Source organism: Ambystoma mexicanum, chromosome 14 (genome assembly GCF_040938575.1).
Source record: "Ambystoma mexicanum isolate Mex_15411 chromosome 14, UKY_AmexF1_1, whole genome shotgun sequence".
In the NCBI taxonomy this organism is placed as follows: Eukaryota; Metazoa; Chordata; class Amphibia; order Caudata; family Ambystomatidae; genus Ambystoma; species Ambystoma mexicanum.
This window is the reverse complement of record NC_090940.1, coordinates 665,979,364-665,989,989: the sequence shown is the minus strand read 5'-3', so window position 1 is coordinate 665,989,989 and position 10,626 is coordinate 665,979,364. Positions and strand designations below refer to the sequence as shown.

Here is a 10,626-nt window from a genome sequence, read left to right as displayed (position 1 = left end):
GTGGGGAGGAGAAGAGGGGGAAAGAAAGGGATGTGGGAGGAGGAGAGGGGGGAAGAAGGGGATGTGGGAGGAGGAGGAGAGGGGAAAGAAAGGGATGTGGGAGGAGGAGGAGAGGGGGAAAGAAAGGGGTGTGTGGGAGGAGGAGAGGAGGGAAGAAAGGGATGTGGGAGGAGAGGGGGAAAGAAAGGGATGTGTGGGAGGAGGAGAGGGGAAAGAAAGGGATGTGGGAGGAGGAGAGGGGGGAAGAAAGGGTTGTGGGAGGAGGAGGAGAGGGGGAAAGAAAGGGATGTGTGGGAGGATGAGAGGGGAAAGAAAGGGATGTGGGAGGAGGAGAGGGGGGAAGAAAGGGATGTGGGGAGGAGGAGAGGGGGAAAGAAAGGGATGTGGGGGAGGAGGAGAAGGGCAAAGAAAGGGATGTGTGGGAGGAGGAGAGGGGAAAGAAAGGGATGTGGGAGGAGGAGAGGGGAAGAAAGGGATGTGGGAGGGGGAGGAGAGGGGAAAGAAAGGGATGTGGGAGGAGGAGGAGAGGGGGAAAGAAAGGGATGTGTGGGAGGAGGAGAGGGGAAGAAAGAAAGGGATGTGGGAGGAGGAGAGGGGGGAGGAAAGGGATGTGGGAGGAGGAGAGGGGAAAGAAAGGGATGTGGGAGGAGGAGAGGGGGAAAGAAAGGGATGTGGGAGGAGGAGAGGGGGAAGAAGGGGATGTGGGAGGAGGAGGAGAGGGGAAAGAAAGGGATGTGGTAGGAGGAGAGAGGGAAAGAAAGGGATGTGGGAGGAGGAGAGGGGGAAGAAGGGGAGTGGGAGGAGGAGGAGAGGGGGAAAGAAAGGGATGTGTGGGAGGAGGAGAGGGGAAAGAAAGGGATGTGGGGAGAGAGGGGGGGAGAAAGGGTTGTGGGAGGAGGAGGAGAGGGGGAAAGAAAGGGATGTTGGGAGGATGAGAGGGGAAATAAAGGGATGTGGGAGGACGAGAGGGGGGAACGAAGGTATGTGGGAGGGGGAAGAAAGGGGAAAGAAAGGGATGTGGGGGAGGAGGGAGGGGGAAAGAAAGGGATGTGGGAGGGAGGAGAGGGGGAGAAGGGGGTGTGGGAGGAGGGGGAGAGGGGAAAGAAAGGGATGTGGGAGGAGGAGAACGGGAAAGAAAGGGGTGTGTGGGAGGAGGAGAGGGGGAAGAAGGGATGTGGGAGGAGGAGGAGAGGGGGAAAGAAAGGGATGTGTGGAGGAGGAGAGGGGAAAGAAAGGGATGTGGGAGGAGGAGAGGGGGGAAGAAAGGGTTGTGGGAGGAAGGGAGGAAAGAAAGGATGTGTGGGAGGATGAGAGGGGAAAGAAAGGGATGTGGGAGGAGGAGAGGGTGGAAGAAAGGGATGTGGGAGGAGGAGGAGAGGGGGAAAGAAAGGGATGTGGGGGAGGAGAAGAGAAGGATGTGGGAGCAGGAGAGGGGGAAAGAAAGGGATGTGGGGGGAGGGGAGGGGGAAAGAAAGGGGTGGGGGGAGGGGAGGGGTTAAAGAAAGGGATGTGGGAGGAGGAGGAGAGGGGGAAAGAAAGGGATGTGAGGAGAGGGGGAAGAAAGGGATGTGGGAGGAGGAGGAGAGGGGAAAGAAAGGGATGTGGGAGGAGGAGAGGGGGAAAGAAAGGAATGTGGGAGGAGGAGAGGGGGGAATAAGGGGATGTGGGAGGAGGAGGAGAGGGGGAAAGAAAGGGATGTGTGAGAGGAGGAGAGGGGAAAGAAAGGGATGTGGGAGGAGGAGAGGGGGGAAGAAAGGGTTGTGGGAGGAGGAGGAGAGGTCGAAAGAAAGGGATGTGTGGGAGGATGAGAGGGGAAATAAAGGGATGTGGGAGGAGGGGATGGGGGAGAAAGGGATGGGGGGAGAGGGGGAAAGAAAGGGATGTGGGGGAGGAGGAGAGGGGGAAAGAAAGGGATGTGGGAGGAGGAGAGGGGGAAGAAGGGGATGTGGGAGGAGGAGGAGAGGGAAAGAAAGTGATGAGGGAGGAGGAGGAGAGGGGGAAAGAAAGGGATGTGGGGGGAGAGAGGGAAAGAAAGGGATGTGGGGGGAGAGCGGGAAAGAAAGGTATGTGGGAGGAGGAGAGGTGGAACGAAAGGGGTGTGGGGGAGGACAGGGGAAAGAAAGGGATGTGGGAGGGAGGAGAGATTGAAAGAAAGGGATGTGGGGAGGAGGGGAGGGGAAAGAAAGGGATGTGGGAGGAGGAGAGGGGGGAAGAAAGGGTTGTGGGAGGACGAGGAGAGGGGGAAAGAAAGGGATGTGTGGGAGGATGAGAGGGGAAAGAAAGGGATGTGGGAGGAGAGGGGGAAGAAAGGGATGTGGGAGGAGGAGGAGAGGGGGAAAGAAAGGGATGTGGGGGAGGAGGAGAGGGGGAAAGAAAGGGATGTGGGAGCAGGAGAGGGGGAAAGAAAGGGATGTGGTGGGAGGGGAGGGGTAAAGAAAGGGATTTGGGAGGAGGAGGAGAGGGGGAAAGAAAGGGATGTGTGGGAGGAGGAGAGGGGGGAGAAAGGGATGTGGGAGGAGGAGGAGAGGGGAAAGAAAGGGATGTTGGAGGAGGAGAGGGAAGAAAGGGATGTGGGAGGAGGAGAGGGGCAAAGAAAGGGATGTGTGAGAGGAGGAGAGGGGAAAGAAATGGATGTGGGAGGACGAGGAGAGGGGGAAAGAAAGGGATGTGTGGGAGGATGAGAGGGGAAAGAAAGGGATGTGGGAGGAGGAGAGGGGGGAAGAAAGGGATGTGGGAGGAGGAGGAGAGGGGGAAAGAAAGGGATGTGGGGAGGAGGAGAGGGGGAAGAAAGGGATGTGGGAGCAGGAGAGGGGGAAAAGAAAGGGATGTGGGGGGAGGGGATGGGTAAAGAAAGGGATGTGGGAGGAGGGAGAGGGGGAAAGAAAGGGATGTGTGGGAGAGGAGAGGGGGAGAAAGTGATGTGGGAGGAGGAGGAGAGGGGAAAGAAAGGGATGTTGGAGGAGGAGGAGAGGGGAAGAAAGGGATGTGGGAGGAGGAGTGGAGGGCAAAGAAAGGTATGTGTGAGAGGAGGAGAGGGGAAGAAAGGGATGTGGGAGGAGGAGAGGGTGGAAGGAGGGGGGAAAGAAAGGGATGTGGGAGGAGGAGGAGAGGGGGAAAGAAAGGGATGTGGGGAGGAGGAGAGGGGGAAAGAAAGGGATGTGGGGGAGGAGGAGAGGGGGAAAGAAAGGGATGTGTGGGAGGAGGAGAGGGGGAGAAAGGGATGTGGGAGGAGGAGGAGAGGGGAAAGAAATGGATGTTGGAGGAGGAGAGGGGAAGAAAGGGATGTGGGAGGAGGAGAGGGGCAAAGAAAGGGATGTGTGAGAGGAGAGAGGGGGAAAGAAAGGGATGTGGGAGGACGAGGAGAGGGGGAAAGAAAGGGATGTGTGGGAGGATGAGAGGTGAAAGAAAGGGATGTGGGAGGAGGAGAGGGGGAAGAAGGGATGTGGGAGGAGGAGGAGAGGGGGAAAGAAAGGGATGTGGGGGAGGAGGAGAGGGGGAAAGAAAGGGATGTGGGAGCAGGAGAGGGGGAAGAAAGGGATGTGGTGGGATGGGTCAGAAAGGATTTGGGAGGAGGAGGATTCCCTCCCGTAGGGGAAAGAAAGGGATGTGTGGGAGGAGGAGAGGGGGGAGAAAGGGATGTGGGAGGAGGAGGAGAGGGGAAAGAAAGGGATGTTGGAGGAGGAGGGGGAAGAAAGGGATGTGGGAGGAGGAGAGGGGCAAAGAAAGGGATGTGTGAGAGGAGGAGAGGGGAAAGAAAGGGATGTGGGAGGACGAGGAGAGGGGGAAAGAAAGGGATGTGTGGGAGGATGAGAGGGGAAAGAAAGGGATGTGGGAGGAGGAGAGGGGGGAAGAAAGGGATGTGGGAGGAGGAGGAGAGGGGGAAAGAAAGGGATGTGGGGGAGGAGGAGAGGGGGAAAGAAAGGGATGTGGGAGCAGGAGAGGGGGAAAGAAAGGGATGTGGGGGGAGGGGATGGGTAAAGAAAGGGATGTGGGAGGAGGAGGAGAGGGGGAAAGAAAGGGATGTGTGGGAGGAGGAGAGGGGGGGAGAAAGGGATGTGCGAGGAGGAGGAGAGGGGAAAGAAAGGGATGTTGGAGGAGGAGGAGAGGGGAAGAAAGGGATGTGGGAGGAGGAAGGGATGTGGGAGGAGGAGAGGGTGGAAGAAACGGTTGTGGGAGGAGGAGGAGGGGGGAAAGAAAGGGATGTGTGGGAGGATGAGAGGGGAAAAAAGGGATGTGGGAGGAGGGGAGAAAGGGATGTGGGAGGAGAGGGGGAAAGAAAGGGATGTGGGGGAGGAGGAGAGGGGGAAAGAAAGGGATGTGGGAGGAGGAGAGGGGAAGAAGGGGATGTGGGAGGAGGAGGAGAGGGGAAAGAAAGGGATGAGGGAGGAGGAGGAGAGGGGGAAAGAAAGGGATGTGGGGGGAGAGGGGGAAAGAAAGGGATGTGGAGTGGAGAGGGGAAAGAAAGGGATGTGGGAGGAGGAGAGGTGGAACAAAAAGGGGGTGTGGGGGGAGGACAGAGGGAAAGAAAGGGATGTGGGAGGAGGAGAGATTGAAAGAAAGGGATGTGGGGAGGAGGGGAGGGGGAAAGAAAGGGATGTGGCGACTGGGGAGAGGATCCGAGGAACAGAAAGCCCAGGTTCTCACACAGTGGGGACAACTGGTAGGTCTCCAGAGCTCCCTGTAGCCAGTCTTCCACTGGAAACATGACTGCTTCAACTCATAGCCTCCAACTCCTCTGGTTTTCCCCTTTAGTGCTTTAAAATAGCTTCAAGGCACTCTTTGTAACCTAGCCTTACTTGACATATCTCAGAACTGCCTCCTTTTTCAGCACTGCCTAACCCTTTCCATTTATTTCAGACCCAGCTTCCATTCTTACGCCGGGGAATTTAGAACGGCCTCTAAGCGCTGTGTTCACCAAATGAATAGAGCCATCAGCTATTGCTACACTTTCATTCAGAGCAACATTTAGGGGAGAAGAGATTATGCAGCAGCAACATCTAGGAAAGTGTCGTCATTTTAGGGGGGCAGGGGTGTTTGTCCCCCCAAACATTTATGACACACGATTTTGTTCCACTCATTTGGCAGGGGCCGCTTTCATTAAGATGTCGTCCCCCAACATGTTCAGCAAAGTTACTCCACTGGAAAGTGCCCTTCATTCAAACCATAAACATAAACATTGGAGGATGAAAATGTGCAAGTCAATAAAACGCGCTTTCAATTGCAAAGATATCATGATTTTGCAGAGGGAGTGCTGTGCGGGGTAGAAGTAGCGGCGTGGGGTGTATTCTGGTGTTTCGCTCGGGGCGCTATTACCTAGAAACTGCCCTGATGGCATTGCCCCGCCTGGCTGCGGCAGGTTAGCACGTAGTCAGGACCCCCAGAGAGGGCAAAGTCATTCTGCCATGTGCATTCAATGTGTGTCTGATCTGCCGAGTAACACCTGCTGGCCATGTTTTATCTTTTTATATTTATTTTATTTTATTTGCATTTGTAAAGCATTCTAACAGCCCAGGTGCTTCGAGGCGCTGTTACAGGCTGGCTTAGTTGCCTATTTATAACGCGCTTAATACCCAGAGGTTTCTAAGTGCGGACCCGGGGATCGAACATGTGGGGCTTCGTGTCGTCTTGTTTCCAAGGCGAGCACATTGCAGCTGAGCTATCCTCCCAGGAGAAGTGTACCTGCCCCTTTGGTGTGCCCCTGCCGCCCACCCCCTCATGAAGCAGTGGGCCTTGTATTGAAGAGCTGTCATGAACTCTGGAACCCCCTGAACCCAGCTCTTACCCAAGCACTTGTTTGTTTGTTTGTTTTATTACTTGTATTGCGCACCAGACCCGAGGGTATCGGGGCGCATTGCATAAAACTCTTGATCCGGGAGCCATAGACGTCACTAGAGGGGGTGATAGAGGGCAATTCCCCCCTGTTTGATGCTTTGCCCCCCTAATTGGTGGCCTGACCCCCTCTGGTACATAACTCTTTCCAGGGGCCTTAAAGGTGCACCTTTGCTCAGCCGTCACTCGTGCGTTTGCAGGCTCTTTTTCTCCTTATCCTGAGTCCTTCCTTCTGGCCTGGGAGGGACACCACAGGAATCAAGGGGCCATGAATATCACTGGGGTGGGGGCCATCACTGTTAAAATCAAGCTTCCCGCATGCTGGGCACACTATTGCTTTCCAAATCTGCATCTCACTGGCATACAAAAAACAAAAAAGACGTTTCCAAACTGAAACACGCTCTTAAACTTTCATTAACGCGTTTTCTTTAAAATGTGTTTATTTTTTTGTCAGACTACCACACAAATACCCTGTGCTTTGTGTGCCCCTTCGTTTGTGTTTTATCACAGGGTATGTTTCTAAAGCTGTCATATGCTTGTCCACCTGCTTAATCACAAATACATGCTTCTGTTGTGCTGACAGCAGTTATCAGGATATTAAACTGTGGGTTCGTGGGTGCCGGCTTTTGAATTTCTCTATGGATGCAGAAATTCCCCCACCCTCGCCCTGAATATAAGCAAACTACCACCCCAACCCATCGCCTGGCCGAACACGTTTTACAGCACTTGAATTTTTAAAAGGAATTGCAAAAAGTCATACGATTTACAGTTTTAAATATATAACATTTTAGCAACCATCACTCAACCTGCTGAGCTACCATGGTAGCCTTCTACTGTAAGACATGTGTATGGATCCTTTAATGTGTTCAAAATCGCTGCCTTAACAACAGAGCAGTTCATGTCCATGACTTCAAAGTCAATAGTAAAACATCTCCAGCCACAGTGACCCTGTGCATAGATTCATTGATGGTGTCCGAGTGGCGGCTTCTCCACTGCGGGTGAGGGGCGCCGACCCACAGGTAACCTAGCTCATTATGGAGGGGCCAAGGAGCCAGCCCAGTGTAAATACTCAGCACGCCCTCGGCTGCTTTTTGCAGTTGAGGGAGCGCTCTTCGGCTGGTTTGAACTAGAAAACATAGTTTTCCGTTTGACAGTTCTGTTCCCAATCTTGCATATCCAATGAGCAATGCAGAGCTGGGGGCTTTTTGCTTCCCCAACATTGCATGGCCCTTTGGGGATCATAGCTGAGGAACTGCATGATTTTATGTGTGAAAGGAAGCGCTATTGTGACTCCTTGCACATACAAACAGATCGGGCCACTTCATCATTAGCGTTCCAGCTGTTGCACGCACGTGCACAAGCCAGGAAGTGCTCTTGGCTTCCAGTTCATGCTTCGCAGAAGCTGTAGAGCAGGAAGGGAACATCAGGACCAGGGCAGAGGGTATGTTAGTTTAAATAAGTATATGTATGTGTGTATGCTTGTGTGTAATGAGTGAGTGTATGATGATGGGTGTGCATGGGACTGAGCGACTGCATGCTGCGTGTGAGGGTTGTGTGATTGTGTGTGAACATGTGTTTGTACTGGGTCGTGGAGCTTATTTTGGCAGGAGGGGGGTTGGCCATCAGCCAAAATCAGCTCCCCGTGTGAGGTGCTGGGCAGGCACGGGGGAGGGGAGCAGGCATGTTTTTTTTTACTGCTCGTCTATGTGCCTAGTAAAAAATACCATGCCTACTCCTTGGGCCCCTCAGCATCTCGCATGCACACATAATAACATTGTGTGTGGGCGAGTCACTGGGGGATCTAGAGGGCAGACAGGTCATTTTTTACTGGGCATCTATTATAAAGCAAGCATAATAAATATTATTATGTAGCTAAACTGGCATTTTAATGAACCCAGTCTAGCCATTTCTTTCTGTGGCATGATAATTTGTATTGGGCATCTTTGATAAAGTAAGCATGATAAGTGTTATTACATGGAAAGACTGGCATTTTGGTGCACCGAGCCTAGCCATTTCTTACTGTCGCGTCACATTTTGTATTGGGTACCTTTGATAAAGCAAGCATGATATGTTTTATCATTTAGCTAGAATGGCATTTTAATGCAGCATGTTTGGGCATATTTGCCTACTATGGAAGGGCATTTTTAATGGTAAAGGCAACTGGAGAATGTGCTTACCTGGGGTTACTGCCATATTTTGGCAGAACAAGCGTCAGCATAATTTCTTATAGTATCATTACTGTCATTATGCGTAAAGCAAACATGAGCATGTGCTTAAATCTGAATACTGGCATATATTGGTGCAGCCAGCATGGAAACGTATGGGCGCAGCCAGTATGAAAATGTTTTTATACTGGCATATATTGTGGGTAAAAGCAACCTGAAAATATTTTGGCAAAATGCTCTTCTGCACTGTTGGTGACTTGCATCTATTGAATTGTTTCATGCGTTGCAGTACAAAACCAATTGCAAACTGTTTGGCATTTTACTGTACTTCTGCACCATTTTAAGCCATTATTTTAAAAAGAAAATCTCTGAGTGAAGCCCCCATCACCTCTTAGTTGGTTCGGGCTCCCCCGCTACGCTCCATCAGACTTGCATATTTGGGGGAAATATTTATGTCCCTCCAATTAAAAAAATCACCCGCCGCCACTGGAACGTACAGCCAGAAACTGGAAACTGTGAACAATTCTAACAATTCTACCTATGGGGGCAGAGTGAGATTCCTGCAAGCACTGCTAGAGAACCGAGGGAGCTGTTGCCCCCCCCCCCCCTGTACAGCGGCCCTTTAGGTGATATTTCACCTGTTAAACAGACCTTCCTTGACTACCATTGGAATCTGAGGAAAGAGGGATCTCTCCGCTGTGAAACTCACTATATTTTTGACTAATTATTTAAAGCTGAGCCGGAAGTGATATCTCTTCTGCTAAATACCACCTCGAACTACACACCAACTTCTGACTGCGAGGGCACTTTTGCAACCGCTGAACATGAGTTAACTTTTTAGGATGTATGTTAACTTGATGCAAACCTTGCATTGCATGCTTAATGACACGTTATTTTAACCAGATTGGTCAAGGAGTGGCCTGCTGTATTTTTGCGCCCCCCACCCGCCAGTACTGATTGCTATTGACGCCCCCGGAGAGAGCTCAGCATCTCCGTTTCGCCCCATCCTCTGATGGGCAGACACTGGCAGGGTTCCCACGAGGTGAAGTGGGGCAGGGCACACCGGCACGCTCCCAGGGCACCCAGCGCGCGCCGCTCCTTATCTTAGGAGCGTATTTCCGCGTGTGTGCCTGCGCCGGCACAGGGTCACCTGGTGCCAGATGAAGACCCCGCCGGGGGGGCGGTGCACCCCCAAAAGAATCTATGCGCCAATAAGAAACACTTCCAAGCAAAGCCCTCATGAATAAAGGGCGTGCTGCCTGGCTACAGCGTCTATCCCCTCCTGGCTGCAGCGTCTATCCCCTCCTGGCTGCAGCGTCTATCCCCTCCTGGCATCCGCAGCAAACACCGAACCCCAGATTCAGGAACACTTCCGAGAAAGAATGTACCTGGCGTGCCTGTGTATGAAGAAGCCCTCCCGCTGCCCCCGACACGCTGCAATATCCCGCTGAGCTGTCCGCATGCACGGGTCGGGAGCCGGTGGTGTGTGCACAGCACCTGTCCGCGAGTGCATGCTACTTACTGCACGGGCATGCACACCTACCGTCTCTCAGAGGGACACGGTGCCGGCGCCGGTGCCGCCCGAGCTGCACGGAGGTCCTGTTCCCCGGGGTGCCCTGGCCATGGCTCTGGAGAGCTGCCGTCCCGGTCTGGGGTCCATCAGCCCCCCAGCAGCTGCCCTGATTCTCTGGCTCTCACGTGTTCACGCGCCACCAGTGCCGGCAGCTGTTGTGCATCAGCTCTGGAGGGGGGCTGCTATTAGGGGGACATGCTGAAACTGGCGCCATCTAGTGGAAAGCAGAGGCACACACGCGCGCGCGCGCACACACACACACACACACACACAGACTTTGGAGACCTGTAAACCAGAGCCGAAGCACACACTGTGCCCTAGACACTTGCCATGGGCACACGCTGTCCTAGAGTGCAGTGTTCGTGCGCCTGGGCTGCAACACACCACATGGAAACATAACAGTCACCACGTCATCGAATGAATTCATCATTTTTCGGAAATGAAAGTTTGCATAAAAGTACACACCGCAGCCAATATGTGCGAGCTGTATTGTGTTCCAGTCACGAAAAGAAAGGAAAGGGCATAAGTTTCTCTGATGGCGGCCACTGTTCTAAAGGTTCCTTTATACTTATGGGTGGTCAGTGCCCCCCCCCACCCCCCAGGGAACTGGACGCAGCTTTTCTGCCTCCTCACAACCATACGTTCACCTTAGAAGGTCTGTGCCCACAGAGGCCGTGCCCTGCCCCTCGGACTCCACACATCAACCCCCCCTAATCAGCTTCTCACAACCCTTCAATGCCTAGCATCTGTGGCACCAAAGCCTACCTCCGCCCCGGGGCCCCAAGAAATGGTCAGTGGCCCTCAGGAATCTGCGCCTGGTGATGGACAGCAGCCTCAGATGGACGCACACGTTAAGGCCACCACATACCACTGGCTCCAGAGAAGGGGCGAGGGCCAGTCACCAGGCCATTCATCCGTTACCCACCACGAGAGCGCTTCCATCCGGCAACAATCTCTCTCTATATGTAAAGCTGAAAATCGGGTAGTGTGTTCCTTATACAAGTCCACACCGTTGCACCGATATGCACCACATTTTGCATAGTTACCTGTTAGGACCAT

General features: G+C 53.3%; 1 protein-coding gene across 1 annotated transcript in view; it reads right to left on the bottom strand.

Annotated features, from left to right (window-relative positions):
* The window catches only part of ESR2 (estrogen receptor 2), a 607,028-nt gene extending 597,264 nt beyond the window's left edge, over positions 1 to 9,764 (bottom strand). Inside the window, exon 1 of the mRNA XM_069638222.1 lies at positions 9,538 to 9,764. The gene's annotated coding sequence lies outside the window, so the exon portion shown is untranslated. The remainder of the gene's footprint in view (positions 1 to 9,537) is intronic.
* Positions 9,765 to 10,626: the final 862 nt, after the last annotated feature.